The sequence below is a fragment of the Pseudorca crassidens genome, chromosome 14 (genome assembly GCF_039906515.1).
Source record: "Pseudorca crassidens isolate mPseCra1 chromosome 14, mPseCra1.hap1, whole genome shotgun sequence".
In the NCBI taxonomy this organism is placed as follows: domain Eukaryota; kingdom Metazoa; phylum Chordata; class Mammalia; order Artiodactyla; family Delphinidae; genus Pseudorca; species Pseudorca crassidens.
This window is the reverse complement of record NC_090309.1, coordinates 26,754,839-26,782,696: the sequence shown is the minus strand read 5'-3', so window position 1 is coordinate 26,782,696 and position 27,858 is coordinate 26,754,839. Positions and strand designations below refer to the sequence as shown.

The 27,858-nt window shown below is 38.7% G+C and overlaps 1 long non-coding RNA gene and 1 pseudogene across 1 annotated transcript in view; both read left to right on the top strand.

Moving 5' to 3' along the window:
• The window catches only part of LOC137206085 (uncharacterized), a 32,000-nt gene extending 7,559 nt beyond the window's left edge, over window positions 1-24,441 (top strand). The window contains exon 3 of the long non-coding RNA XR_010934424.1: window positions 19,354-24,441. This is a non-coding gene — a long non-coding RNA (uncharacterized lncRNA). The remainder of the gene's footprint in view (window positions 1-19,353) is intronic.
• Window positions 24,442-26,121: 1,680 nt separating this feature from the next.
• Window positions 26,122-27,858, top strand: LOC137205801 (uncharacterized protein C2orf78-like; annotated as a pseudogene).

Genomic DNA, 27,858 nt, shown 5'->3' with positions numbered 1-27,858 from the left:
TGTTGTTTGATATTCTATCATATGAATCTACCACCATGATTTTATTTTCCAACGTTTATGAGCTTTTGCATTGTTTTCTCATTTTTGGCTATTACAATGACTGCTTTGAATATTCTTAAATATACCCTTTTCTCTTATGTGGACACATTCCTTTCTATTAGGAATATACCCCGGAGAGGAATTGCTGGGTAATGAATATGTGTCTCTCTTCAGGTTTAGTAGATAGCATCGAATAGTTTCTAAAGTAGTGACAATTTTCACTCCCACCAGTGAGATAGGAGAGTTCCAGTGCCCTATACTCTCTAACACTGATCCATTCCATTGTTACTGTTAAATTTTAGCCATTTTAATGGGTATGTAGAACTTTTTGACTGTGATTTGAATCAGCAGTTCTCTAATGCCTTGTGACGTTGAGCATCTTTTCATGTGCTTATTGGAATTTAGATTTCCTCATTTATGAACTGTCAAAGTTTTTTACCTATTTAAAAAACTTGGGTTGTCCTTTCCTATTAATATAAAGTAGATTTCAAAAAAAAATCTGAATTTAAGTTCTTTGTCAGATTTATGTAATGCAAATATATTTTTGTAGCTTTTTCACTGTCTTAGTGATATCTTTTGATGAACAGAAGTTCTTAATTTTACTAAAGTTCAATTTTCAATATTTCCCTTTGTGATAGTGTTCAGTTGTCCTGTTTTGTATGCTGGATATTAGACACTTGTGAAACAGCTACTGCTGCTGATGGGTGATTGGAATAAAAGGGAAGAGATGAAAATGGTTGATTAAACTGAAGGGAGTGAGGATATACTTTTGAAGCCAGAGGGGAAGAACATCACAAAGACCAGAGGGGTCATGATTTGAGGTCAGGGAGATACAGTAGAGCAGGACAACCTTGAAGAGACTGTAGAGGTCCCACATGGGCAAGGATATGATTACTCCTTTATTTTGCCAAAGAGAGACATTTTTTAGACTTTAACTTCAAGACAAGACCCTGGATAGAGTCCAGAGTTATAGTTTGATTTTTCTCTTTATTTTTATACTTGTGCCCAATCTATGGCAAGGTGGTACAGTGCTGATTCAAAGCTTCTGAAGTCTGAGAGGTTGCATATGGTGTAAAACCAAACCTAAATTGCTTTCAGGATCCAATGAATTAGCAGAGGTCATGTTCTCATGCATTATATGCTTAATAAATGCCTCTTCCTTTCCTTGTACATAATTATATTAACTTAAGTAGTAGCATGGGGGTGATTTAGTATTGTGATTGGGCGAAAGCCAAAATAAGGTTTTTGGTTTTTGGTTTTTGGTTTTGTGCGTGTGTGTGTGTTCTTCTTATTTGTTTTATTTAAAGCATGGACCATAGTTTCCCTTTTATTTTAAAAAAGAATCTCCCATTTATTTAATTAGTATTACTAATTAGTATTACTAATTTTACATGTGTCACCTAGGTGCTTTCACATAGGTTATCTCATTTAATCTCCACAATAAAGGGTGTGTTATTGTCACTATTTTACAAATGGGGAAGTAGAGGCTAAGAGAGATGAAATTATTTGCCCAAGAACCCTTGACTAGTAAGATATTTAAGAATTCAGATTTAAGCTATATTTTTGTAATGAAAGTCTCTGTCACAGTTTTGAATTTTAGGATTAAGAATTATTCACTTTAAGGGAGGGTGGGAGAGAGACACAAGAGGGAGAGGATATGGGGATATATGTATACATATAGCAGATTCACTTAGTTATACAGCAGAAGCTAACACAACATTGTAAAGCAATTATACTCCAATAAAGATGTTTAAAAAAAGAATTATTCACTAAAATAGGCCTCTATTTTATTTTTATTTATGAATCACAACTTATATTTTCAATTGTTTGAATATTCTAGTACTATTAATAAATTATTTTTGTATTTCATAGGCTCCAGAATATAAGCATGAATGTGAAATAGAGCCTCACTGTATAAAATATAGCAAGAATAACTTTTAAACATACGCTGAACTCAATGGTAACCATATATCCATGGATAGGTAACTTTTTAGGAAGACATATCATGATAATAGGGGAAATTCTGGAAGGGTTCTTATACCTTGCTTGGAACATCAGCTCAATAGGGAGAAATGTAATATGCTAGTGTGATTAAGATCAAGTGTCATTCTATAATTACAGGGACACATATAGTCCCAATGGTCCCAGGGCTGACTTTTCCCTAAAAAAAGTAGTTGGGCTGGATTTTGGTTGTCAACTTTGCACTGCCGTCACTCTCTTCTAAGGTTTTCTCTGCTTTCAAGAAGCATATTTGAACAAGATTTCTTTACAAGATAGTTATGAGTTAGGATTTTCCAATGATAGGTATTTGAACAATACTTGGAAGGTACAGAGAAAGAAAGGCTGTTATTCTCAGGAGCTTACTGAAACTTCGCACTCATGATGGCGTCTCAGACATCTCTTTCAGCTCCTATTTTGTGGCTTGGATGACCAGAAATGGTAGATTTTCAGACTTCTCTGCAAGTACCGTTTTACTCTTTGGTGGCCAGATGTGGAGGCATCTCCGATTTTCCCATGAGCTTCCACTTCAAGGACACTGTAGGCAAGCACAATAGTTTTCTGATTTCCCTGGGCCCTAGCATACCTACTTGTGCTTTTGCCTTAGTAACTCTATCTCCACTATTTTGAACAAGCCTCTATTTTAACGCACCACATTTCAAAGCACTCAACTAAGAGGTTGAGTCCTCAGCTAAAATTCTCAGTTGCTGACTTATGCTGATTTAACTAAGCTATTCAGCCTCTGTACCTCATTTTCCTTAATTGTTAAATGGGATTCAACAATTCCTACCTTAAAAAGTAGTTCTACAGGGAGACCTTCAAGATGGCAGATGAGTAAGATGTGGAGATCACTTTCCTCCCCACAAACACATCAAAAATACATCTACATGTGGAACAACTCCTACAGGACACCTACTGAATGCTGGCAGAAGACCTCAGACTTCCCAAAAGATATCTATTATTTTTTCCTTTTTCTCTTTATGTGAGTGTGTATGTGTATGCTTCTTTGTGTGATTTTGTCTGTATAGCTTTGCTTTTACCATTTGTCCTAGGGTTCTGTCTGTCCATTTTTTTGTATGGTTTTTAGTGCTTGTTATCATTGGTGGATTTGTTTTTTGGTTTGGCTGCACTCTTTTTTATTACTTTTTAATTTTTAATAATTTTTATTTTAATAACTTACTTTTTCACTTATTTTTTTCTTTCTTTTTTTCCTCCCTTTTCTTCTGAGCCATGTGGCTGACGGGTTTTGGTGCTCTGGCTGGGTGTCAGGCCTGTGCCTCTGAGGTGGGAGAGCTGAGTTCAGGACATTGGTCCACAAGAGACCTAGCTCCAACTAGTGACAGGAACACAACCCCATGCATCAGCAGAGAGGCTACCTAAAATCATAATAAGGTCACAGACACCCCAAAACACTACCAGACGTGGTCCTGCCCACCAGAAAGACAAGATCCATCCTCATCCACCAGAACACAGGCACTAGTCCCCTCCACCAGGAAGCCTACACAACCCACTAAACCAACCTAAGCCACTGGGGACACACACCAAAAACAACAGGAACTACGAACCTGCAGGTTGTGAAAAGGAGACCTCAAACACAGTAAATTAAGCAAAATGCAAAGACAGAGAAACACACAGCAGATGAAGGAGCAAGGTAAAAACCCACCAGACCAAACAAATGAAGAGGAAATAAGCAGTCTACCTGAAAAAGAAATCAGAGTAATGAGAGTAAAGATGATACAAAATCTTGGAAATAGAATGGAGAAAATACAAGAAACGTTTAACAAGGACCTAGAAGAACTGAAGAGCAAACAAACAATGATGAACAACACAATATATGAAATTTAAAATTCTCTAGAAGGAATCAATAGTGGAATAACTGAGGCAGAAGAACGAATAAATGATCTAGAAGATAAAATAGTGGAAATAACTACTGCAGAGCAGAAAAAAGAATGAAAAAAATTGAGGACAGTCTCAGAGACGTCTGAGACAACATTAAATGCACTAACATTTGAATTACAGGGGTCCCAGAAGAAGAGAAAAAGAAAGGGACTCATAAAATATTTGAGGAGGTTATAGTTGAAAACTTACCTGATATGGGAAAGGAAATAGTCAATTAAGTCCAGGAAGCACAGAGAGTCTCATACAGGATAAATCCAAGGAGAAACACGCTAAGGCACATATGAATCAAACTATCAAAAATTTAGTACAAAGAAAAAAATATTAAAAGCAGCAAGGGAAAAACAACAAATAACATACAAGGGAATGACCATAAGGTTAACAGCTGATCTTTCAGCAGAAACTCTGCAAGCCAGAAGGGAGTGGCAGGACGTATTTAAAGTGATGAAAGGGAAAAACCTACAATCAAGATTACTCTACCCAGCAAGGATCTTATTCAGATTTGACAGAGAAATTAAAAAGTTTACAGACAAGCAAAAGCTAAGAGAACTCAGCACCACCAAACCAGCTTTACAACAAATGCTAAAGGAACTTCTCTAGGCAGGAAACACAAGAAAAGGAAAAGACCTACAATAATAAACCCAAAACAATTAAGAAAATGGTAATAGGAACATACATATTGATAATTACCTTAAATGTAAATGGATTAAATGCTCCAACCAAACGACATAGACTGGCTGAATGGATACAGAAACAAGACCCATATATATGCAGTATACTGGAGACACATTTCAGACCTAGGAACACATACAGAATGAAAATGAGGGGATGGAAAAAGATATTCCATGCAAATGGAAATCAAAAGAAAGCTGTAGTAGCAATTCTCATATCAGACAAAATAGACTTTAAAACAAAGACTGTTACAAGAGACAAAGAAAAACACCACATAATGATCAAGGGATCAACCCAAGAAGAAGATATAACAATTTTAAATATTTATGCACCCAACATAGGAGTACTTCAATACATAAGGCAAATGCTAACTGCCATAAAAGGGGAAATCACAGTAACACAATAATACTAAGGGACTTTAACATCCCACTTTCACCAATGGACAGATCAACCTAAATGAAAGTAAATAAGGAAACACAAGCTTTAAATGACACATGAAACAAGATGGACTTAATTGATAATTACAGGACATCCCATCCCCAAAAAACAGAATACATTTTCTTTTCAAGTGCTTATGGAACAATCTCCAAGACAGATCATATCTTGGGTCACAAATCAAGCCTCGGTAAATTTAAGAAAATTGACTTATCAAGTATCGTTTCCAACCACAACGCTATGATACTAGATACCAATTACAGGAAAAAAACTGTAAAAAATACAAACAGTTGGAAGCTAAACAACACACTACTAAATAACCAAGAGATCAATGAAGAAATCAAAGAGGAAATTAAAAAAATACCCAGAAACAAATGACAATGAAAACACGATGACCCAAAACCTATCGGATACAGCAAAAGCAGTTCTAAGAGGGAAGTTTATAGCAGTACAATCCTACCTCAAGAAACAAGAAATATCTCAAATAAACAATCTAACCTTGCACCTAAAGCAATTAGAGATAGAAGAACGAAAAAAAAAAAAAAAACCCAAAGTTAGCAGAAGGAAAGAAATCATAAAGATCAGATCAGAAATAAATGAAAAAGAAATGAAGGAAATGATAGCAAAGCTCAATAAAACTAAAAGTTGGTTCTTCAAGAAGATAAACAAAATTGATAAACCATTAGCCAGACTCATCAAGAAAAAAAGGGAGAAGACATATCAATAGAATTAGAAATGAACAAGAAGAAGTAACAACTGACACTGCTGAAATACAAAGGATCATGAGAGATTACTACAAGCAACTATATGCCAATAAAATGGAAAATCTGGAAGAAATGGACAAATTCTTAGAAAAGCACAACTTTCCAAGACTGAACCAGGAAGAAATAGAAAATATAAACAGACCAATCACAAGCAGTGAAATTGAGACTGCGATTAAAAATCTTCCAACAGACAAAAGCCCAGGACCAGATGGCTTTACAGGTGAATTCTATCAAACATTTAGAGAAGAGCTAACACCTATCCTTCTCAAACTCTTCCAAAATATAGCAGAGTGAGGAATACTCCCAAACTCATTCTATGAGGCCACCATCACCCTGATACCAAAACCAGACAAAGATGTCACAAAGAAAGAAATCTACTGGCAAGTTTCACTGATGAACATAGATGCAAAAATCCTCAACAAAATACTAGCAAACAGAATCCAACAGCACATTAAAAGGATCATACACCATGATCAAGTGGGGTTTATCCCAGGAATGCAAGGATTCTTCAGTATACGCAAATCAATCAATGTGATAAACCATATTAACACATCGAAGGAGAAAAACCATATGATCACCTCAATAGATGCAGAAAAAACTTTTGACAAAATTCAACACCAATTTATGATAAAAATCCTCCAGAAAGTTGGCATACAGGGAATGTACCTCAACATAATACAGGACATATATGACGAACCCACAGCCAAGATCGTTCTCAATGGTGAGAAACTGAAACCATTTCCTCTAAGATCAGGAACAAGACAAGATTGTCCAGACTTACCACTATTTATTTTTATTTTTAACATCTTTATTGGGGTATAATTGCTTTACAATAGTGTGTTAGTTTCTGCTTTATAACAAAGTGAATCAGTTATACATATACATATGTTCCCTATCTCTTCCCTCTTGCGTCTCCCTCCCTCCCACCCTCCCTATCCCACACCTCCAGGCGGTCACAAAGCACCGAGCTGATATCCCTGTGCCATGCGGCTGCTTCCCACTAGCTATCTGCCTTACGTTTGTTAGTGTGTATATGTCAGTGACTGTCTCTCGCCCTGTCACAGCTCACCCTTCCCCCTCCCCATATCCTCAAGTCCGTTCTCCAGTAGGTCTGCGTCTTTATTCCTGTCTTACCCCTAGGTTCTTCATGACATTTTTTTTCTTAAATTCCATATATATGTGTTAGCATACGGTATTTGTCTTTTTCTTTCTGACTTACTTCACTATGTATGACAGACTCTAGGTCTATTCACCTCATTACAAATAGCTCAATTTCGTTTCTTTTTATGGGTGAGTAATATTCCATTATATATATGTGCCACATCTTCTTTATCCATTCATCCGATGATGGGCACTTAGGTTGTTTCCATCTCCGGGCTATTGTAAATAGAGCTGCAATAAACATTTTGGTGCATGACCCTTTTTGAATTATGGTTTTCTCAGGGTATATGCCCAGTAGTGGGATTGCTGGGTCATATGGTAGTTCTATTTGTAGTTTTTTAAGGAACCTCCATACTGTTCTCCATAGTGGCTGAACCAATTCACATTCCCACCAGCAGTGCAAGTGTGTTCCCTTTTCTCCACACCCTCTCCAGCATTTATTGTTTCTAGATATTTTGATGATGGCCATTCTGACTGGTGTGAGATGATATCTCATTGTAGTTTTGATTTGCATTTCTCTAATGATTAATGATGTCGAGCATTCTTTCATGTGTTTGTTGGCAGTCTGTATATCTTCTTTGGAGAAATGTCTATTTAGGTCTTCTGCCCATTTTTGGATTGGGTTGTTTGTTTTTTGTTATTGAGCTGCATGAGCTGCTTGTAAATTTTGGAGATTAATCCTTTGTCAGTTGCTTCATTTGCAAATATTTTCTCCCATTCTGAGGGTTGTCTTTTGGTGTTGTTTATGGTTTCCTTTGTTGTGCAAAAGCTTTGAAGTTTCATTAGGTCCCATTTGTTTATTTTTGTTTTTATTTCCATTTCTCTAGGAGGTGGGTCAAAAAGGATCTTGCTGTGATTTATGTCATAGAGTGTTCTGCCTATGTTTTCCTCTAAGAGTTTGATAGTTTCTGGCCTTACATTTAGGTCTTTAATCCATTTTGAGCTTATTTTTGTGTATGGTGTTAGGGAGTGATCTAATCTCATACTTTTACATGTACCTGTCCAGTTTTCCCAGCACCACTTATTGAAGAGGCTGTCCTTTCTCCACTGTACATTCCTGCCTCCTTTATCAAAGATAAGGTGTCCATATGTGCGTGGCTTTATCTCTGGGCTTTCTATCCTGTTCCATTGATCTATCTTTCTGTTTTTGTGCCAGTACCATACTGTCTTGATTACTGTAGCTTTGTCGTATAGTCTGAAGTCAGGGAGCCTGATTCCTCCAGCTCCTTTTTTCGTTCTCAAGATTGCTTTGGCTATTCGGGGTCTTTTGTGTTTCCATACAAATTGCGAAATTTTTGTTCTAGTTCTGTGAAAAATGCCAGTGGTAGTTTGAGAGGGATTGCATTGAATCTATAGATTGCTTTGGGTAGTAGAGTCATTTTCACAATGTTGATTCTTCCAATCCAAGAACATGGTGTATGTCTCCATCTATTTGTATCATCTTTAATTTCTTTCATCAGTGTCTTATAATTTTCTGCATACAGGTCTTTTGTCTCCTTAGGTAGGTTTATTCCTAGATATTTTATTCTTTTTGTTGCAATGGTAAATGGGAGTGTTTTCTTGATTTCACTTTCAGATTTTTCACCATTAGTATATAGGAATGCCAGAGATTTCTGTGCATTAATTTTGTATCCTGCTACTTCACCAAATTCATTGATTAGCTCTAGTAGTTTTCTGGTAGCATCTTTAGGATTCTCTATGTATAGTATCATGTCATCTGCAAACAGTGACAGCTTTACTTCTTCTTTTCTGATTTGGATTCCTTTTATTTCCTTTTCTTCTCTGACTGCTGTGGCTAAAACTTCCAAAACTATGTTGAATAAGAGTGGTGAGAGTGGACAGCCTTGTCTTGTTCCTGATCTTAGTGGAAATGCTTACAGTTTTTCACCATTGAGGATGATGTTTGCTGTGGGCTTGTCATATATGGCCTTTAATATGTTGAGGAAAGTTCCCTCTATGCCTACTTTCTGCAGGGTTTTTATCATAAATGGGTGTTGAATTTTTTCAAAAGCTTTCTCTGCATCTCTTGAGATGATCATACGGTTTTTCTCCTTCAATTTGTTAATATGGTGTATCACATTGATAGATTTGCGTATATTGAAGAATCCTTGCATTCCTGGAATAAACCCCACTTGATCATGGTGTATGATCCTTTTAATGTGCTGTTGGATTCTGTTTGCTAGTATTTTGTTGAGGATTTTTGCATCTATGTTCATCAGTGATATTGGCCTGTAGTTTTCTTTCTTTGTGACATCTTTGTCTGGTTTTGGTATCAAGGTGATGGTGGCCTCGTAGAAGGAATTTGGGAGTGTTCCTCCCTCTGCTATATTGTGGAAGAGTTTGAGAAGGATAGGTGTTAGCTCTTCTCTAAATGTTTGATAGAATTCGCCTGTGAAGCCATCTGGTCCTGGGCTTTTGTTTGTTGGAAGATTTTTAATCACAGTTTCAATTTCAGTGCTTGTGATTGGTCTGTTCATATTTTCTATTTCTTCCTGATTCAGTCTTGTCAGGTTGTGCATTTCTAAGAATTTGTCCATTTCTTCCAGATTGTCCATTTTATTGGCCTAGAGTTGCTTGTAGTAATCTCTCATGATCTTTTGTATTTCAGCAGTGTCAGTTGTTACTTCTCCTTTTTCATTTCCAATTCTATTGATTTGAGTCTTCTCCCTTTTTTTCTTGATGAGTCTGGCTAGTGGTTTATCTATTTTGTTTATCTTCTCAAAGAACCAGCTCTTAGTTTTATTGATCTTTGCTATTGTTTCCTTCATTTTTTTTTTTCATTTATTTCTGACATGATTTTTTTCCTTCTGCTAGCTTTGGGGATTTTTTGTTCTACTTTCTCTAATTGCTTGAGGTGCAAGGTTAGGTTGTTTATTCGAAATGTTTCCTGCTTCTTAAGGTGGGCTTGTATTGCTATAAACTTCCCCCTTAGAACTGCTTTTGCTGCATCCCATAGGTTTTGGGTCGTTGTGTCTCCATTGTTATTTGTTTCTAGGTATTTTTTAATTTCCTCTCTGATTTCTTCAGTGATCACTTCATTATTAAGTAGTGTATTGTTTAGCCTCCATGTGTTTGTATTTTGTACAGATCTTTTCCTGTAATTGATATCTAGTCTCATGGCGTTGTGGTTGGAAAATATACTGATACAATTTCAATTTTCTTAAATTTACCAAGGCTTGATTTGTGACCCAAGATATGATCTATCCTGGAGAATGTTCCATGAGCACTTGAGAAAACTGTATTCTGTTGTTTTTGGATGGAGTGTCCTATAAATATCATTTAAGTCCATCTTGTTTAATGTATCATTTAAAGCTTGTGTTTCCTTATTTATTTTCATTTTGGATGATCTGTCCATGTGTGAAAGTGGGGTGTTAAAGTCTCCTACTATGAATGTGTTACTGTCGATTTCCCCTTTTATGGCTGTTAATATTTGCCTTATGTATTGAGGTGCTCCTCTGTTGGGTGCATAAATATTTACAATTGTTATATCTTCTTCTTGGATCGATCCCTTGATCATTTTGTAGTGTCCTTCTTTGTCTCTTGTAATAGTCCTTATTTTAAAGTCTATTTTGTCTGATATGAGAATTGCTACTCCAGCTTTCTTTTGGTTTCCATTTGCATGGAATATCTTTTTCCATCCCCTTACTTTCAGTCTGTATGTGTCTCTAGGTCTGAAGTGGGTCTCCTGTAGACAGCATATATAAGGGTCTTGTTTTTGTATCCATTCAGTGAGCCTGTGTCTTTTGGTGGGAGCATTTAGTCCATTTACATTTAAGGTAATTATCGATATGTATGTTCCTATTCCCATTTTCTAAATTGTTTTGGGTTCATTATTATAGGTCTTTTCCTTCTCTTCTGTTTCTTGTCTAGAGAAGTTCCTTTAGCATTTGTTGTAAAGCTGGTTTGGTGGTGCTGAACTCTCTCAGCTTTTGCTTGTCTGTAAAGCTTTTAATTTCTCCATCCAATCTGAATGAGATCCTTGCTGGGTAGAGTAGTCTTGGTTGCAGGTTTTTCTCCTTCATCACTTTCAGTATGTCCTGCCACTCCCTTCTGGCTTGTAGGGTTTTTGCTGAGATCAGCTGTTAACCTTATGGGGATTCCCTTGTGTGTTATTTGTTGTTTTTCCCTTGTTGCTTTTAATATGCTTTCTTTGTATTTAATTTTTGACAGTTTGATTAATATGTGTCTTGGCGTATTTCTCCTTGGAAATATCCTGTATGGGACTCTCTGTGCTTCCTGGACTTGATTAACTATTTCCTTTCCCATATTAGGGAAGTTTTCAACTATAATCTCTTCAAATATTTTCTCAGTCCCTTTCTTTTTCTCTTCTTCTTCTGGAACCCCTATAATTCGAATGTTGGTGCGTTTAATGTTGTCCCAGAGGTCTGAGACTGTCCTCAGTTCTTTTCATTCTTTTTTCTTTATTCTGCTCTGCAGTATTTATTTCCACTCTTTTATCTTCTAGGTCACTTATCCGTTCTTCTGTCTCAGTTATTCTGCTATTGATCCCATCTAGAGTACTTTTAATTTCATTTATTGTGGTGTTCCTTGTTGCTTGTTTCATCTTTATTTCTTCTAGGTCCTTGTTAACTGTTTCTTGCATTTTGTCCATTCTATTTCCCAAGATTTTGGATCATCCTTACTATCATTATTCTGAATTCTTTTTCAGGTAGATTGCCTATTTCCTCTTCATTTGTTAGGTCTGGTGCATTTTTATTTTGCTCCTTTACCTGCTGTGTGTTTTTCTGTCTTCTCATTTTGCTTATCTTACTGTGTTTGGGGTCTCCTTTTTGCAGGCTGCAGGTTTGTAGTTCCCGCTGTTTTTTGATGTCTGTCTCCAATGGCTAAGGTTGGTTCAGTGGGTTGTGTAGGCTTCTTGGTGGAGGGGACTAGTGCCTGTGTTGTGGTGGATGAGGCTGGATCTTGTCTCTCTAGTGGGCAGGTTTACATCTGGTGGTGTGTTTTGGGGTGTCTGTGGCCTTATTATGATTTTAGGCAGCCTCTCTGCTAATGGGTGGGGTTGTGTTCCTGTTTTGCTAGTTGTTTGGCATAGGTTGTCCAGCACTGTAGCTTGCTGGTCGTTGAGTGAAGCTGGGTGCTGGTGTTAAGAAGGAGGTCTTTGGGAGATTTTCGCCGTTTGATATTATGTGGAGCTGGGAGTCCTCTTGTTGACCAGTGTCCTGAAGTTGGCTCTCCCACCTCAGAGGCAGAGCCCTGAGTCCTGGCTGGAGCACCAAGAGCCTTTCATCCACCCGGCTCAGAATAAAAGGGAGAAAAAGTAGAGAGAATTAGTAGAAGTATGAAGAAAGAAAGAAAGAAAGGAGGGAGGGAAGGAGGGAAGGAAGGAAGAAAGAAAGAAAGAAAGAAGCAAAGAAGGAAAGAAGGCAAGAAGGAAAGAAAGGAGGGAGGGAGGGAGGGAGGAAGGAAGGAAGGAGGGAAGGAAGGAAAAAAGACAGAAAGAAAGAAGATACAGTAAAATAAAATAAAGTATAATAATGTTATTGAACTAAAAAATAATTATTTAGAAAAAAAAGGTACGGATAGAACCTTAGGACAAATGTTGGAAGCAAAGCTATACAGACAAAATCTTACAAGAAGCATACACATACACCCTCACAAAGAGAGGTAAAGGGGAAAGAATCATAAATCTTACTCTCAGAGACCACCTCCTCAATTTGGGATGATTCGTTGTCTAAAGGAGGGAAGGAAGGAAGGAAGGAAGGAAGGAAGGAAGGAAAGAACGAAAGAAAGAAAGAAAGAAAGAAAGAAAGAAAGAAAGAAAGAAAGAAAGAAAGAAAGAAAGAAAGAAAGAGAGTAGGTAAAGTATAATAAAGTTATTAAAATTAAAATTAATTATTAAGAAAAAAATTTTAAAAAAAACCATGGACGGATAGAACCCTAGGACAAATGGTGGAAGCAAAACTATACAGACAAGATCTCACACAGAAGCATACACATACACATTCACAAAAAGAGGAAAAGGGGAAAAAAATCATAGATCTTGCCCTCGAAGCCCACCTCCTCAATTTGGGATGATTCGTTGTCTATTCATGTATTCCACAGATGCAGGGTACATCAAGTTGATTGTGGAGCTTTAATCCGCTGTTTCTGAGGCTGCTGGGAGAGATTTCCCTTTCTCTTCTTTGTTCTCACAGCTTACAGGGGCTCAGCTTTGGATTTCGCCCTGCCTCTGCGTGTAGGTCGCTGGAGGGCGTCTGTTTTTTGCTCAGACAGGACGGGGTTAAAGGAGCCGCTGATTTGGGGGCTCTGGCACACTCAGGCCGGGGGGAGGGAGGGGCCCAGTCTTACCACTATTATTCAACATAGTTTTGGAAGTTTTAGCCACAGCAATCAGAGAAGAAAAAGAAATAAAAGGAATCCAAATCAGGAAAGAAGAAGTAAAACTGTCACTGTTTGCAGATGACATGATACTATACATAGAGAATCCTAAACATGCTACCGGAAATCTCCTAGAGCTAATCAATGAATTTGGCAAAGTAGCAGGATACAAAATTAATGCACAGAAATGTCTTGCATTCCTGTACACTAATGATGAAAAATATGAAAGTGAAATTAAGGAAACACTCCCATTACCATTGCAACAAAAAGAATAAAATACCTAGGAATAAACCTACCTAAGGAGACAAAAGACCTGTATGCAGAAAGCTATAAGACACTGATGAAGGAAATTAAAGATGATACAAACAGATGGAGAGATATACCATACTCTCAGATTGGAAGAATCAACATTGTGGAAACGACTATACTAGCCAAAGAAATCTACAGATTTAGTGCAATCCCTGTCAAACTACCAGCGGCATTTTTCACAGAACTAGAGCAAAAATTTCAGATTTGTATGGAAACACAAAAGACCCCAAATAGCCAAAGCTATCTTGATAAAGAAAAATGAAGCTGGAGGAATCAGGCTCCCTAACATCAGACAATACTGCAAAGCTGCAGTAATCAAGACAGTATGGTACTGGCACAAAAAACAGAAAGATAGATCAATGGAACAGGATAGAAAGCCCAAAGATAAACTCACACACATATGGTCACTTTATTTTTGATAAAGGAGGCAAGAATATACAGTGGAGAAAAGACAGCCTCTTCAATAAGTGGTGCTGGAAAAACTGGACAGCTACGTGTAAGAGTGAAGTTGGAACACTACCTAGCACCATACACAAAAATAAACTCAAAATGGATTAAAGACCTAAATGTAAGTCCAGACAGTATAAAACTTTTAGAGGAAAACATAGCAAGAACACTCTTGGACATAAATCACAGCAAGATCCTTTTTGACCCACCTCCTGGAGAAAGGGAAATAAAAACAAAAATAAACAAATGGGACCTAATGAAACTTCAAAGCTTTTGCACAGCAAAGGAAACCATAAAGAAGACGAAAAGGGAGCCCTCAGAATGGGAGAAAATATTTGCAAATGAAGCAGCTGATAAAGGATTAATCTCCAAAATTTTCAAGCAGCTCATGCAACTCAATATCAAAAAAAAAAAAAAAAAAAACAACACAATCCCAAAATGGGCAGACCTAAATAGACATTTCTTCAAAGAAGATATACAGATGGCCAGCAAACACATGAAAGGATGCTCAACGTCACTAATCATTAGAGAAATGCAAATCAAAACTACAATGAGGTATCACCGCATACCAGTCAGAATGGCCATCATCAAAAAATCTACGAACAGTAAATGCTGGAGAGGGTGTGGAGAAAAGGGAACCCTCTTGCACTGTTGGTGGGAATGTAAATTGATACAGTCACTATGGAGAACAGTATGGAGGTTCCTTAAAAGTCTAAAAAGAGAACTACCATATGACTTAGTAATCCCACTACTGGGCACGTACCCTGAGAAAACCATAATTCAAAAAGAGTCATGTACCACAATGTTCATTGCAGCTCTGTTTCCAAGAGCCAGGATATGGAAGCAACCTAAGTGTCCATCGACTGATGAATGGATAAAGAAGATGTGGCACATATATACAATGGAATATTACCCATAAAAAGAAACGAAATTGAGTTATTTGTAATGAGGTGGATCAACCTGGAGACTGTCATACAGAGCGAAGTAAGCCAGAAAGAGAAAAATAAATACCGTATCCTAACACGTATATATGGAATCTAAAAAAAAAAAAATGGTTCTGAAGAACCTAGGGGCAGGACAGGAATAAAGATGCAGATGTAGAGAATGGACTTGAGGACACAGGGAGGGGGAATGGTAAGCTGGAATGAAGTGAGAGAGTGGCATGGACTTACATATACTATCAAATGTAAAACAGATAGCTAGTGGGAAGTAACCTCATAGCACAGGGAGATCAGCCCCGTGCTTTGTGACCACCTAGAGGGGTTGGATAGGGAGGGTGAGAGGGAGACACAAGAGGGAGTGGATATGGGGATATATGTATACATATAACTGATTCACTTTGTTATACAGCAGAAACAAACACACCATTGTAAAGCAATTACACTCCAGTAAAGATGTTTAAAAAAAAGCTACTGATTAGAAAAAAAACTGTATCAAGATGGTAATTGTCTATGTTCAAGAAGAAGCTACTTAATAAAGTACAGTAAAAACAAACAAACAAAAAAATTGTTCCACATTTGTTTATTCTTTCGTTTCTTTTTTCATGCACATATATGCATTCATTCAGTCACCCACAACCAAATGATGAATGATTTCCTTTCACAGCATTGCCATCAAATTACCACTTGGTCAAACTCCTTAATGTAATGCTTAATGACTGTTTGTGGTCTAACAGGCTTAGGGTAACCTTTTCTCTTCCATTCCCACCTCTTCCCACCCACCCACCCCCCGCCCCGATTCAGTCAGGAGTCAGTCCTAGTCAGGTCACATTCAACATGCTTTTCCATATTTTCAGCTTCTGCCATTCATATCCTTTTTTCTATTGTGTATTTTTTTAAACCCAGCATCCACTGTTCTGTGTTTTATTTAGATAAGTTGTATTTAGAGAATTAGTCCTCTTTAACTCTCAGTCTATATCATGTGGGCAGAGTTGACCCTATCCTTGGACTCCAGCCATAAGTACATGGCTCAATCCTGACCAGTCAGAGCAATGGCTTCATGATCTTGGTCACAGTGATTGGTTCAGGGATGGGCAAATGATACAAGCGGGGACATAAGAGGAAATCCACGGACTAATGAGCTAGAATTATTGGAAAAGAGGTTTCTTTACTCACCAGGCTCGCTAAGTTAATAGAATATAAGTTTGAAGCTGCTTGAAACCCATTTTGCTAGCTCCAAATGCGAACCTATCTGAGAATGCAGCCAAATACAGAGGAATGCTGAAGCAAGGCTGGAGAGACAAGCAATATCTTAATGATATTTTTTGAGGCGTTGGGTCCAGTGATTCTTAAAGTTGGGCACACCTCTTAAATATATCACTTACAAGAGGCAATCATTGTTTCAGCCAGTTTGAGAAAGCTTTCTGTTACTTGAAACTGAATAAGTTAAAACTGGTGGGCTTGTCTTCGTGAACACTGAGATGTCCCATTTCTTCTCATTTCAAGGTCTTTGTTTTTTTTACCGTAACATTTAGGAGCTCAGTGTCCACTGATGTCACTATGCTGTGCCCCCTGTTATGGTTACTACTGGCTCTATCGGTGGAAAAACTCTACCTGAATGATTATCAGCAAAACATGTATTTATTATGCATGTCCCTGACTGAAGTTGGTGAGAGGCATGTTTATAAAATTAGACTTAAAATGAACAAGACTTACCTAATCTATAACGATTTCGCCAATTTCAAATCCTTGCTCAATTGCCTATTTAATATTCAAATCCTTGAAAATAAAAGCCATCAACTGTTGGGCACCATGTACAATCTGTTGTGCAATCTGTTGTCCTGCGATGGCACTTCTTACCTTTCAGTTTGTAACTGGATATTTAAAATGCAGTCAGAGTCTCAGTTCATCTGTTCATTTGTTTAACATTCGCTAAATGCCTAGTTGGTACACTGGCAGGGACACATAGTGATAACACAGAGTGCTTGCCCATATGGGGCTAATGTTCTGGTTATAGCCTCTTGCTTTCAGAGTCTCATGCAGCAGGTGTATCTCTCTGTGCGTATGTGTGTTGCAATGTCAAAATTTATATTTTTGGCAGGGATTGGCAGGACATTGGCAATTGGCAGGACAATGTCATTGGCATTGACATTCATTTAAATAATCACAGGCATCTTAAAGCTCTAGGACTCTGGTCAGTGAAAGGGCTGCAGAATAGATACTCAGAATCTTCTTTTTGTTGCAGTAGCTTTGTCACCAGGATCTCTGTCTCTGCCTTTCATAGAGGGAGTATTGCCTAGTTCTTAAGAATGCAGGCTTCCATAACACGCTGGATTCAGCTCTCAGATCCAATACTGTGTATACCTAGGCAAATTTACCTAACCCTGGTAACTCTCAGCTTTTGCCTTTGCAGAATGAGATAACATGTCTACTTATTTGGGTAGCTGTAAGGATTAAGTGAGGTAATGCATCTAAGCACTTTGCACTGTGTCTGGTAGTAGTCAATCCCAGCTAAATGACAGCTATTGCCTTATTCCTACCATTCTTATTATTTGACTGGGAAGGTAGTAGTCTGCTTGTCCTTCAAGAACCAGCTTAAATGCTCTGTCATTTTTAAGGAAGTTAGTTGTATAATTCTTCTTCATTCATTCTGGTCTTACCTTTATTATAGTGGATATAATGATTTTTCCATAATTTTTTCTGTTTTCTTCACAAAACAGGTACAATGTCTTTGTTATCACTTTAACACCAATACTTGAAATTGTGTATAACTTACGGTAGACATTCATTAAGTTTTAAATGTAATGGAAACTTAATTTACTTTGAAAGGATGCTGTGACTCTGTTGTGCATGGACTTGTGTGGGTCAAGGGCAGAAGCAGGAGATAAGTTAGATTACTGCACAGATCCAAGGAGAATTGATGTTGGCACAAGCTGGTGGTGGAGGTAGAAAAAACTGGTTGTGTTCTGGATATGCTTTGGAACTGGAGCTATATATTTGGAAGAAGAAGAATGAGAATAACAAAAAAATAAAAATAAGAATAGTAAGACATTAAAGAAAAAAGCCTTCCTGTTCTGTGATGACTAATTCAAAGAATGAGTTTTGTTTGATGGTAAACTGATATGGCCTGTAGATGGCTCCATTTTCAAGAAACTTCAGGATTCTTTGTGTGTGTGTTCTAGAAAATTTCAGTGCTGCTGCATGTTTGGTTTTCCCAGACTGATATTATGGCTTCACTGTAAATTAATAAGCAGTTTTGTCTTTCTTTGTTCAGATAGAATTATGTATATTGGCTCACATATTTAACATAAATTCTTCATTTTTGAGCCACTATTTAAGAAGAACTAAGAAACTTGAGAAGCCAGGGAAACCTTGTGTAGGTTGCTTACTTTAATGGGTTTCAAAATGTTTTCATTTACTAATTCATTCACTTATTTATTGAATGACTTCTGTGTCATTCCAGTCACAATGTTAGAGGCAGTGAAAAATATTACTATGAATAAAAATATTTTTTCTGTCCATCTGTTATGCTTTAAATAAAAGCACCAAGATACATGGTTTTAGGTAACATTTATATTAAACATACACCATGTGTAAGGCACATTATCTTAGCACTTTAAATGCATCCTTTCATTGAAATCTTCAAAACAACCCTATGAGGTAATGTTGTTCACATTTTACAGATGAAAAAACTGAGGAACAGAGAGATTAAGTAACCTGGTGAAGTTCAACCTGGGAACTTTATTGTAGAAACCAGTCCTGATTTACCTGCCTCTGAGTCATTCTCTCTAAGCTTGTGCAGACCTGCAAAGTCTGAGCAGCAGGGATAGCTCCTCTGATCAATCCTCACAGAAGCCTTCTGTCCTTCTTTATTCCTTTGCATTCACCTCAAGTCCTACTTCTTTTGTAAAAGTATTCCAGATTACGTGAGTTTTTCGCCCTTCTCTGAGCTCTTCTGAGCTACTACTGCACAGACGCAGAAGAGCCTCTTTATTTGTGGTACGTGTGTCTAACAGAACAATGGAGAATGAGTCTAATCATTGAAACTTCCAAGTGGCAGATGGGCTTTTCTGTAATTTGGGAAAGTGTCCTCTTGGAAGACGAAAGGGAGGCCTCGGTGTAGAGGAAACTCTTCCTAACGAGCTGACAGCTTCAGGGTGTCAAACTAAAAATCAGCTCAGGAGAACGTTCCTACCTAGTCATTTGCATTGCTTCTCTCTGGGAGTTTTTTTACTCCTTTTTCCTCTCTTGGCTCCTATTCTGACCTAATGAGTAATGGTAATAGAGACTGCTGATTCTCCATCACTATACATCTGTCTTCTTCTTCATTTTTTTTTTTTTTTTTTTTTTTGCAGTACGCCGGCTTCTCACTGCTGTGGCCTCTCCAGTTGAGGAGCACAGGCTCCAGACGCACAGACTCTGCGGCCATGGCCCACGGGCCCAGCCGCTCCGCGGTATGCGGGATCCTCCCAGACTGGGGCATGAACCCATGTCCCCTGCATCGGCAGGCGGACTCTCAACCACTGCGCCACCAGGGAAGCCCCTGTCTTCTTCTTTAGTAATAGAACACTGCAGTTTTAGCTAGACACATGGCTACACAAGTAACATCTACATATTCCCACTATCCTTGCGACCCCGTGTGGCCATGTAAGTCCAGTCCAATCTGATGAACATAGAAAGTATATATTTCTGTGCTTATCATTAATATGAATGTGTCTATGCTGCCATTACCCATTTCCTTCTTTCTGTCACTTGGGAGGTGATGAGAAGTGTAATGGTCACTTTTAGACGTAGAGTTGAAAGTTGCATGTCGAAAACGTCAAAGCTGCCTGATTGAAGGACTGAACTGCTATGTAAGAGACAAATGAACTTGACTCTTGCTCAAGCACTGTATTTTGGGTCTCACGTAATTGAGTTTGTTTTCTACAATGAATATGGAAATCGATACTTAAAATTGGGCCACTGTCCTGACATTTAGCTTAGCATTTGGTCTTCAGGAGTGGGGCACACACGGTAAGCTAGAAAGCTGGTGATCTGTGTTATGCTTTAGTAAAACGTTTGATAAAATTCTCAACTGCAATACCTTGGAAGGCAGGCCATATGTCAACAGAGTCTTTATCTAGCTAAATTTGTCAGAAAAATTACACTGTTGATGTGTGCTGGCTTCTTTTTGCTACATTTAGCAAAGTTCTATAAGAGAGAGTTGAAGTTGGGCTAGTTATTAGGGGTTGTGCTGATGAAACCAGTTTTACAGGGGTGGGCCTCAAGCCTTTAACACTTCCCTATCATTACATGTTATTCAGAAACTGGCAGATAACCCAGTGTCAAAGATCAGATAAACAGTATTGACTACCCACCTAAACCCACTGTTTCAAATCATCTCAAGGTAGAAACAATTATATTGAGAGAAAGAGAGATGGGAGGGAAACTGCTGGCTGTGGTTACGTATACAGGAACTAACTGAAAACAAATAGGTCAAATGCCTACAAAGATTATGAGGGAATATTACTACCAAAGAAACCAGAGCCTGGTCTGAAAAAGCTTTTGATTCTTTGATGAAGAGGCTCCCAAACACATACAATCTGTGAGTGGGATTGGGGCTAGTGTAGAAATAGAAGTTCTTATAATCTATGCCACTTAGAATTTATAAATCTAGCTAACAAAAATATTAAATAGTACTTTTTCTATTCTCCTACCTTGAAAAACATATCTTCATAATGACCTGGATATCCAAGTCAGAAACTAGAACCTGAAACTCACTTGGAGCTTCACTGTAACAGTGCATGGCTAGCCACCCCATGGACCACAATGTTCCTTGTTCCCCACTCTTCCAAGTCTTATTTCTATCCTGCATCATAGGGCCTTGTAAGCACATGTAGATGTTCTATTCCTCACGCCTGCATCCAAGATCCATACACAACCCTTGTCTCTTCCACCACCACAAGTAGCTTAAATGCTTAGCAAATTACCATTAATGGTACTCATGTGTCACACATTTCTGAGTAATGTCTCAGGGCTGCTTATTATACTTGGTTTCTTCTTCTTTCTCTCCTCCATTCTACTACTTCCTTGTTGTTATTACCATTACAGCCATCAGCAGCAAAAAATGCTGCTGCGCGTCCGGAGCCTGTGCTCTGCAATGGGAGAGGCCGCAACAGTGAGAGGCCCACGTACCGCAAAAAAAAAAAAAAAAAGTATTCAGTGAGTACTAGTTGATAATACATGAAAGAATGAATGAATGCATGAATAAATGAATGTGTCTTCATATTGCTGGCTCTGTGCAATAAATTGGAAACTTATGAAGGCTTCTAGGGTTTCACATCTAAGAGAGATTACACTAAAATTTGGATAACTAGATTAAAGTAGAAGGTTTAGAAATGTGTCATCCATGCAAAGACCTGAAAATGGGCAGCCCTGCTTATATTTCAAATTGCCCAGAAATACTTTGTTTTGCTTCAGTTCTAGGAAGGGCTCAGGTTTGGAGTGAGGTCACATTTTTATCAGCAACAGTTCACTTAATATTGCTTATACAAGCTTTCTAAAGCAATGACTAGAGCATATGTTTAGATTTTCCCAAGTGTTTGGACTAAAGAAACCATATATATGTTAGTGTAGTGATTCTCAGTAGTTATTCCAGAGGCTCCTAAGGTAAGAGGATCACATTGTATGGTTTAGTAACACTGAAACCTTTCCATGCTGCTGTCATTTTATCTTTGTTCTCTTAGAAAAACTCAGAATGGTACAAAACATATCTTTATTTTCACATTTCCAACTTCCTTTACACACATATACTGAAACCATCTGTCTAAATTGTGGCAAAATCTGCCAGCTCCAGATTGGCCTCATTAGTCATCTGAGAACACATAAACAGAGGAATTTGGAAAAATAAATAGACCTTGGATAGATCATCCTGGTCTGGGAAGATTTTTCTTCTTGCCAGACATGAAAAGGCACAGGTTTGCATCTTTAAAACATTTGGAGGAGTTTTTGCTCTAGAAAGTGGATAAAAATGTCTTAGTGACCCACTTGATATCCTTTATCATATGACCAAGTCACTTCAGCTACAAACCAAAGGGAAAACTAACATCTAAAGGAGTTGGCAAGGTCTTTCAGAGTGAAACTCTATGAATGTTGTTCCAATAGAGAGGAATATATCTAAGAGGTGACATGAGAGATAAGGAGAGTGTGAGAGTGCATGAAAGTAAATTTTGGACATTATCATCAAAGGTAGTGTTTTTCTAAGCTAGTCATAAGCTCACCTCCCCAGATGTTTGCATGTGCTCCTACCAGCCATCTCTTCTTTATGAATAGTAGTAGTTTAATTGTGAAATTGAACTGTCAGAAATATATATTGTGCAGTTGAATCTCTGCCACAATAGGAAGTCTGGTCATCTGTATTTTCCTTGGGACTAACGGAGCCCAAGGGACTAATAGATGTCCTAAGTAGGGAGAAGACTGCTAACATGGTATAAAATGAGGGGGAATTTTCTCCTTAATCTCCAACAAAAACAGCAACAAAAAAATCTCTTATCACCAGACTTCTGTCATGTCCTACATTTCATTATTTGAGATTCATTCTTTTGGTCCTCAAAAGTCTTTATTAGTCAGGATATTTGGGCTTCCCTGGTGGCGCAGTGGTTGAGAGTCCGCCTGCCGATGCAGGGGACACGGGTCCGTGCCCCGGTCCGGGAAGATCCCACATGCCACGGAGCGGCTGGGCCCGTGAGCCACGGCCACTGAGCCTGTGCGTCCGGAGCCTGTGCTCCACAGCAATCTACCTACAGGGAGGCTGGGAGATACAGTTCTGTTTCATGTCCGGAAAGTGAAAGTAGGATTAGTGAATATCTAGCTGGTTTCTGCTACAAAGACTGTTGGATTTTTGGTAGATTGGAAGCATAGGCATAACATTTTCCAGCTCTTTTTATTAATAGATAAAGGCTATAACCCTACTCTCTCAACTCAGGCTAACCTTTCTGTCTTGCTTTTACCAGTAGAATGTAGTTGAAGTGGTGTTTGCTAGTTCCAGAATCTAGCTTTCTAGTGGCCTTGTCACTTCTGTCTTTGTTCTCTTGGAATGCTGTCTTGGGACTTCCATGTAAGGATGTAGTCTACTGGACAATGAGAGACCACAGGCAGGAAAATCAAGTCACTCCAGCCAACAACGAGCATCAGTTGCTCGATTTGCATACATGAGTGAGGCCAACTTGGACCTTCAAGCCCAGCTGACTCTTCCTGAAGGCAACTGCATGAGTCATCCAGGTAAAAGGAGAGGAAAAACTGCATAGCCAATGAACAGAATTGTGATAAACAATGAATCATCGTTTCACGTCACTGAGTTGGGGATGATTTCTTATTGTAACATTAGACAACTGATACAGGTTTAAATTTTTTCAGATTAAAATTTTCCACCTTTGTAAACCTCAAGCTAATGGCTTATAAAAGATCCTACTTTAATGTCATTTCTGGCATTTCTAATGTGTGTGTGATTGCATGATTGTATATGTCTTAGGCTGGGTTTCCCTAGAAGCCGACCTTGAGGAAAGGATGTGGGCATGAGTTGTTTATTTGGGAGCACTAGTGGGTGAGTGGGAAGTGATACAAGGAAAAGAAGGAAGCCAATGCAGGCATATTATTGAACTTGTTATTACTAGACAATTAGGTCTCAATTCTGTAGCAGAACTCTGGTGGATAGAGTAGATCTTACCTCAGAGTTATCCCAACAGAGAGATGAGTAGCTGAGGTATCTATCTACCAAATCCCATCAATTTTTGATAGAGAGATTTTAGGGGGTGAGGAGAGTGTCTTAACACCTCAGTACTTCTGGTCTGCTCTGCCTTGTGCACTGGCTGAGTGGACTCCTGTGATTAGAGAAGGCCTTCACGGGGAGAGTTACAGGGTTCTTGTTTAGAAAAATTCCACTTGCCCCTTTTTGAAGTATGAATGCTTATGGCATTTGGGTGGGGTACCAACAATAACGTTTGAATTTATCATCAATATCTGAATATTATAAATATTAATATCTAAATATATTATTTTTATTTCAAGTAGTAAATTGTCAAGCTAGATATAACTTGCAGTGAAAAATCTCCTTAAGTGTTCTTCTTGTTAAAATTTTAAAAGTCCAGTGAAATATAAATGTATATTCATTATTGGAAAACTAAAATGCTGCAAGTAAATTGTGATGATTTTGAAGTGTGTTAATTTTATGGAAAAAAACGATTAAGAACTTTAAAAGAGTTAAAAAGTAAAATATTGGAATTTAATATGAACATTGAGAGTGTTTTGGCTGGATAACTTGGAAAGGATACTATTTTTGAATCAAAAATGTATGTAATATTAAATAATACAAAACCAAATAATAGATTATATGATATCATATTCTGAAACTATCTGAAATTATCAAGTGTATTAGTGTCCTTAATGTTAAACAATGAACTGCTGAGAACTTCATTTAATTTTTGGTTACTTTCATGTATGGATTTTATGAAAAAACCTCTTGGAATAATTCACAAATAAAAATAGACTATCGAGTGTCCTTGCCCCTGTGGTGAGCCACAGCTGCCCTCCACCTCTGCGGGAGACCCTCCAACACTAGCAGCCATGTAGCTAACAGGATCTTGGTGCTCTGGCTGGGTGTCAGGCCTGAGCCTCTGAGGTGGGAGAGCTGAATTCAAGACATTGGACCACCAGAGACCTCCCAGCCCCACATAATATCAATTGGTGAGAGATCCCCCAGATATCTCCATCTCAACACTAAGACCCAGCTCCACTCAATGACCAGCAAGCTTCAGTGCTGGACACCCCATGCCAAACAACTAGCAAGACAGGAACACAACCACACCCATTAGCAGAGAGGCTGCCTAAAATCATAATAAGTTCACAGACACCCCAAAACACACCACTGGAGGTGGTCCTGCCCACAAGAAATAAAAGATCCAGCCTCATCCACCAGAACACAGGCACTAGTCCCCTCCACCAGGAAGCCTACACAACCCACTGAACCAACCTTAGCCACTGAGGCAGACACCAAAAACAACGGGAAATATGAACCTGCAGGTTGTGAAAAGGAGACCCCAAACACAGCAAGTTAAGCAAAATAAGACAGAGAAACACACAGCAGATGAAGGAGCAAGGTAAAAACCACCAGACCAAACAAATGAAGAGGAAATAAGCAGTCTACCTGAAAAAGAATTCAGAGTAATGAGAGCAAAGATGTTACAAAATCTTGGAAATAGAATGGAGAAAATACAAGAAATGTTTAACAAGGACCTAGAAGAACTAAAGATGAAACAAACAATGATGAACAACACAATATATGAAATTTAAAATTCTCTAGAAGGGATCAATAGTGGAATAACTGAGGCAGAAGAACAGATAAGTGACCTGCAAGATAAAATAGTGGAAATAAGTACCATGGAGCAGAATAAAGAAAAAAGAATGAAAAGAATTGAGGACAGTCTCAGAGACCTCTGGGACAACATTAAATGCACCAACATTTAACTTATAGGGGTCTCATAAGAAGAAGAGAAAGAGAAAAGGTATGAGAAAATATTTGAAGAGATTATAGTTGAAAACTTACCTAATATGAGAAAGGAAATGGTCAATCAAGTCCAGGAAGCACAGAGAGTCCTGTACAGGATAAATCCAAGGGGAAACACATCAAGACACATATTAATCAAACTATCAAAAATTAAATACAAAGGAAAAATATTGAAAGCAGCAAGGGAAAAGCAACAAATAATATACAAGGGAATGCCCATAAGGTTAACAGCTGATGGTTTAGCAGAAACTCTGCAAGCCAGAAGGGAATGACAGGACATATTTAAAGTGATGAAAGGGATAAACCTACAATCAAGATTAGTCTACCCAGCAAGGATCTCATTCAGATTCGATGGAAAAATTAAAATGTTTACAGACAAGCAAAAGCTAAGAGAATTCAGCACCACCAAACCAGCTTTACAACAAATGCTAAAGGAACTTCTCTAGGCAGGAAACACAAGAGAAGGAAAAGACCTACAATAACAAACCCAAAACAATTAAGAAAATGGTAATAGGAACATACCTATCAATAATTACCTCAAATGTAAATGGATTAAATGCTTCCACCCAAAGACATAGACTGGATGAATGGATACAAAAACAAGGCCTGTATATATGCTGACTACAAGTGACCCCTTTCAGACCTTGGGACACATACAGACTGAAAGTGAGGGGATGGAAAAAGATATTCCATGCCAATAGAAATCAAAAAAAGCCGTAGTAGCAATTCTCATATCAGACCTAGGGACACTTGAAAATGGGATGGAATCTAGCAGTGGTTTTGCAGACATTACTACACTGGCGGAGGAAATTCACCTTCTGCAGCTCTTTAATTCTTTGAAAGATCTTGATCAATCCAAAAGTCCCAACATGATCAAAGCCAAAGACAACAGAGCCATTAAGGTGAATCAGGTGCAGCAAAAGCCAAGTGTCATAAAGGTTCCCTCTGCTCAACCAGGAAGAACAAACATAAAGCCTCTGAGCCTATCAGTGGTGCTACCAAGGCCAAAATCCAGCCAAAGAATCCAGAGTGCCTGTTAGGGGGAGAAGTGCTTCTATGCCATGCTGCAGTCAGGGACAGCGCTCCTGTGAACACGGCCAAGCATTCCAAAGGCAAACCTCAGAAAGCTGCATCCAGAAAGATCAGCAAAACGAAGAGCCACGGGCAGGAAAGGACCTCAAGGACCAGAGGAAGGAAGAAGGCTGAAGAGAATAAGCAGTCAGGGAACAAAGTCAAGGCAGGAGAGAAGCCAACAATTCTCCAGACGAAGCGAAGGAAGCAGCAAACTGAGCTTATCCAAGAGAGCTTTAAAAAGCCTCGAACCTCCCTAGGCATGTGCAGGCTGGGGTCTGTGAAGGTTCTTCATGCACTGGGGGAGAAGAATGATAAGAAAACTGAGCTCTCTTCCTGTCGGGTCTTGGGAAATTCAAGCAACCCTAAACACCCCCAGCTATCCAGCCATGGAGGCATACCCCACCTGAGGGTAAGAGTCCTGAGAAAACTCAAGTCGAAGCCCAGAAACCAGACAGCAGTGCTGAGAAAGAGTGTCCATCTCCATCCCAGTAGGAGCTGCCGCCTCCTGGGAAGGTCAAGTTGATACCTCTGCCGTTTTCTGCCTGGGACAAGCCTCAATCTCGACCTGCTCCTCGGAGGCCACAGTCTCTGTCCTCTCATTGGCCTGCTCTGGCTGACTGTGCCCAGCCTGCTTCTACTAACTCAGCTCAACCTCCTGCAGTGAGTTCATCCCAGCCAGCTCCTGCCTCTTTGCCAGTTCCTGCCAAACCATCTCAGCCAACTATGACTAACCAACCCAAATGGGTTGGACCGACCATACGCAGCCTAGTGTCCCTCAGTCTGCTGCTCCTAGGCCTGCACCCTATGGAACTTCATCTTGCACTTCTCTCCAGCGGGAGCCTGTTCCCCCTGCTGTGACTAAGCGCCAGTCCCCACCCAAGCTCCAAACCCCATTTCTACTCCAAGACTTCAGCGAGCAACCAGTTCCATGGAAGGAACCCAATGTTCCTGAGCCAGTAATGTCAAAGCCCATCGAACACGAGCAGAGGCCAGAGCGGGAGGCCATGAAGAGACAGGCTCAACAACAACATGAGAATGCTGCCAAATACACCTCTTTGGGGAAAGTGCAATTTTTCATTGAGAGGGAAAAAGAAATGGAAACTGCTGACTACTACGGTTATGTAAAGTCAGAGTTGCTAGGAGTGTGGGTGCCACCTTGGGGACCAGCTGCTCTTCCATATACAGATAAGACAGGTATAAATTTCTCTATTTATTTTGATATATTTTAACACAATAAAACTGAATA